This window comes from Camelus dromedarius, chromosome 26 (assembly GCF_036321535.1).
Source record: "Camelus dromedarius isolate mCamDro1 chromosome 26, mCamDro1.pat, whole genome shotgun sequence".
In the NCBI taxonomy this organism is placed as follows: Eukaryota; Metazoa; Chordata; class Mammalia; order Artiodactyla; family Camelidae; genus Camelus; species Camelus dromedarius.
In genome coordinates, this window is record NC_087461.1 from 24,253,739 (window position 1) to 24,258,313 (window position 4,575).

The 4,575-nt window shown below is 41.5% G+C and overlaps 1 pseudogene; it reads left to right on the forward strand.

Annotated features, from left to right (window-relative positions):
* The first annotated feature begins 1,458 nt into the window (after positions 1-1,458).
* Positions 1,459-2,355, forward strand: LOC105101457 (CUE domain-containing protein 2-like; annotated as a pseudogene).
* Positions 2,356-4,575: the final 2,220 nt, after the last annotated feature.

Here is a 4,575-nt window from a genome sequence, read left to right on the forward strand (position 1 = left end):
TGTGGGCTTTGCTCAGCTGGAAATGCTGATGGAGGAGCCCCGGGGATACAGGAGTAAGCATCTCAATACTCTAGACAGGAGTTCAGCAAAGACACAACTGTGGGAATTGCTGGCAAATATTTTGTTCTCAAAGCCATTGAAGTAGGTGAAGAAGAGGGCTGAGGACTGAGCCCAGGGCATGCCTGGACCTCCCACATTCAGAGGCCAGGGTGAGGAAGAGAAGCAAGTCAAGAAAACTAAAAAGCCGTGGCTAGTGAGGTGGGAATAAGACCAGGAGAGCATGGTGTCCAGCCAGATGCCAAGAGACAGGGACTCAAGGGAGACGATAACAATATGGCTGGGATGAGGACAGAGAGTTGCCCGTCGGACTTGGCAAAACGGAGCCTCTAGGGATTTTGGCAGGAGTGGTTCCAGTGGTGCAGGGTTTGGGTGAGGACAGAAGCATGAATGGAGTGAGCAGAAGAGACATGGCAGGCGAGGAGGTAGAAGTAATGAGGACAGGCAAGTTTTTCGAGGAGCCATAAAGAGGTGTTGTGTTTAACTCGGATTGTGCCAAATGTTGCAAGGACTCTGGAATCTATATGGTCATAAAATTTTGGAAAGAAAATAGAGATTTGTAGAAAATGGAAGATTTTTTTAAACAGGAAATTTTACTGAGAACAGGCTGCAGAAGTTTCCTATGAGTATGTCGGAAAGTATTCGCACGAAATTCCAGAATTCTAACTGGTATCCACCAGAAGCCAGAGTCACCATCATTCTCAATGATAAAATTGAAATAATAATATAAGGATCAAATCAAGAATGCCAAGGAACACTACCATTATTCCAGACTGTTCTGGAGCCCTAACCAATGCCATAGACACAAAAAATGAAATCAGATGTAATTTTGAAAGGAAGAGAGACTTACATTATTTACACGCTTTAAAATCAGGAGTGTGGTGATAGATGTGACATGGGTTCTCTGAGTGTCATTCCCAAAAATGAATGTCAGTTGTTTTTCTTCCCACTAATGAGTAAGACAACTAGTCCTAACTAGGATTGTTGGCCCGTGATGTGAGCTGCTTCTTGAGTAAACTGAAACTTAGGTTTTAAATACTGCAATAGTATTTCCTCAATTTTTTGGTACTATTCACAAGGTAATGACAACAGATGTGACACATTTAAAAATTTAATCTCCATTATTAACATTTCCTCCATTCCTTTGCTAAATCTGGTCAATTAACAGATCAATACCTGAAGACCTGATTTGTAGAGTCTGCTGACTTTCATCGTGTAAATATTCTCATTGTGGTTGCTTTCAAGCTATGAATGTTGGAAGAGACGCACGGTAGCATACTACTACAAAGAACTTACATTGTACAGAAACACTAGAAAAAAATAACTTTAAGAGCACAGAAAAGGGGGGGGGTCAGTGAGAGCTGGACCATCATCACCCAATGGAGCAGAAGAGGGGACAGCATGGAACAGCAGAGGACTGTCAGTACAGCCCTCCTTCCCTTGTCCAGATGCGCCTCCAGAGGTTGACTTTGGGGGTTTGGATGCCGTCACCTTCTCCTACGTGCTTGGGGTCCTGGAGGACCTGGGCCCATCAGACCCATCAGAAGAGAACTTCGCTATGGAGGCATTCACCAAGATGATGGAGGCCTACATGCCTGGCTTCACTCGCATCCCAAGGGGTACCTTAGGGGACATGATGCCGAAGCTCTCAGGGCAGCTGAGTGGTACCAGGAGCAAGGAGAACCTCAATGGCAGAGCTCTGAGGTCCAAGGTCAGGCTTCTATCTCCCCAGAGCAACTGCAGCAGCCTGAAAGGCTTAAGGAAGGGACTAGGTCTCCTCCTTCTGCTGCTGGGGACACCCAAGACTTGGCAGTGGTGCCAAGGAGGAGATGCTGCCGGAGATGGACGTACTCTTCCCTACCCGCTCAGTGGTGTGGGCCCAATGGGTGCTGGCCAAGTTGGGGGTACTTGGAGGAAGCTTGTAGATGCTGGTACAGGAAGGGGGGGAATCTCCAGTCTAGAATGGCCCCAACCACGACCTGCCCAGGTACCTCAGAAGTCCCCAGAAGGATGAACTGAAGTCCTTTACCCTACAGAAGCACGTGATGGAGGACAGAGCAGAGGTTGGGAAGATTCTCTGCCCACGGCACCCAAGAAGCTGATCCGACACCTCAAAAGCCAGGTAGTGAACAGCAAAGGGGAGCAACTCAAAGATGTGTGGACCCCTGAGGCTGAGGAGATGAAGGCCGTGCGCAGCAACCTCCAGCCAGCCAGAAAGTACTGCATCCACTGAGGCGCTAGCCAGACTCTGCCTGAGCCTTCTAGGTTCAGACCCCAGAGGGATGCAGGAGCCCCACATCCCCCCCCAACAGGGTTCGCCCTAACTCCTGCCCCACTTCTTTACCGAAGCTCCTCTAGGAGCTGCCATGGGGCAGTAAAGGCAGCCCCAGGGAGGAAAAGAAGAGAACAAATAAATAGAATAATTAGGACATGATGAGTTCTGCACATTTATTATCTTTGTTTTTAATATATTTACCTGTAAACTTACATAATTTTTATTAATGATTATATTTAGCAATGAGCTCACAAAATTCCTGAAAACTTAACAACTGACCCTCTTGAGCTAGCCTAAGCCAATCCTGGGACATCAGATAATTGTGTGTCTAAAAAAGCAAAGCGAATCAAGTGAAACACTAACAAACCAAAGAAGGTTCAGTTAAGTTGCTTGGATAAAAAATCAACCTAATGATAAAATGTAGAGAAAAAAACCCCATTGTTTCACCATGGCAACAAGAACAAATAATAAAATCAAACAGGATAAAATAATTAACAAAACGCTTAATACATTATAAGCAAAGCATATATTAAGAGACATAGAATTCACATTTTAAAAGACATGAATAAATGAAGAGGTGTATCTTGCTCCAACATGGATGTATTTAATATTGTGCAGATGTTAAGTTCTCTCCTAAAGTAATCTATACACTCGGTGCAATCTCAATCAAAAATCTAACAGGATTTTATAGCGACATTGCCCAGCTGCTGCTGAAGTTTGTCAGAAAAGACTACACCCCTGAATGAACTCTTGAAAAAGCTTACTCTCCTAAATATAGAAGCAGTCTATAAAATGTTAGTACTTAAAATAATGAGATTCTGGTGCAGGAGTAATCAAACATGTAGAAGAAAGAGTTCAAAATATTTCATTTGTAACAGAAATGTTCTAGTACAAGGGAAAGAAGGCAGTTCGCTCACACCAGGGGGGAAGGGGACGTGCAATTGTCTATCTTATGACTGAATAAAAAGCTGTTGACTTATTTACAAAACAGAAACAGACTCACAGACACAGAGAACAAATTTACAGTTACCAGGGAGTGAGGAGGGTGGAAGGGATAAATTGGGAGACTCTTGGGGAGTGATGGAAATGTTAGCTACTTTGATTGCGGTGGTGGTTTCATAGGTGTGTACATCTATCAAGACTCATCAAATTGTACATCTGAAACATGTGCAGTTTACTTTATAGAAATTATACCACAATAAAGTTGTTTTTAAAAATGCATATTCCAGATGCCTGAAAGGGGCAAACATTAAAGATATAAATGGCTTTAAAGAAATACAGGAAGTTATTTCTGTAATCTGGACATGGTAAAAGATTTCCTTTGCAGGACACAAAACCCGGAAGCGATAAGGAAACAATGAACAGATTCTTAAAAACTTACACTTTTAGTATGGCAAGAAACTCCAAATTCAAGTTAAAAAATAAATCTGAGATTGAGAAGAAGTCTTTGCTACAGATATAGCAGTCAACGGAGAGGTATTAACAATATATCAAGAGCTCCTATAAATCAGTAAGAAAAAGATAATAACTCACCTAAGTGAAAAAGCTAAGCTATTTCCATCCAACAGGAATATCATGTGAGCTAAATATGTAATTAAAATTTTTTCAGTAGTCACATTAAAATTATCTCTAGCAATATATGGATAATATTATTTGAAAATGTTATCAATGTAAAAATATTAATGAAATATTTTACATCCTTAGACTAACTCTTTGAAATCTCTTGTGTATTTTGTGCTAACAGAACATCTCTGTTCAGGCTGGGCACAAAAGTGCTTGATAAGAAATGCTGGAGAGGGTGTGGAGAAAAGGGAACGCTCCTACACTGTTGGTGAGAATGTAGTTTGGTGCGGCCACTATGAAAAATAGTATGGAGATTCCTCAAAAAACTAAAAATAGACTTACCATATAATCCAGCAATCCCACTACTGGGCCTATATCCAGAGGGAACTTTCATTGAAAAACAAACATGCACCCCAATTAGCAGCACTATTTACAATAGCCAAGATATGGAAACAACCTAAGTGCCCATCAACTGATGACTGGATAAAGAAGTTGCAATGGATTTATACAGTGGTATACTACTCAGCCATGAAAAATAATAAAATAATGCCATTTGTAGCAACATGGATGGACCTGGAGATCGTCATTCTAAGTGAAGTAAGCCAGAAAGAGAAAGAAAAATACCATATGAAATCACTCATATCTGGAATCTAAAAAAAAAAAAAAATATATATATATAT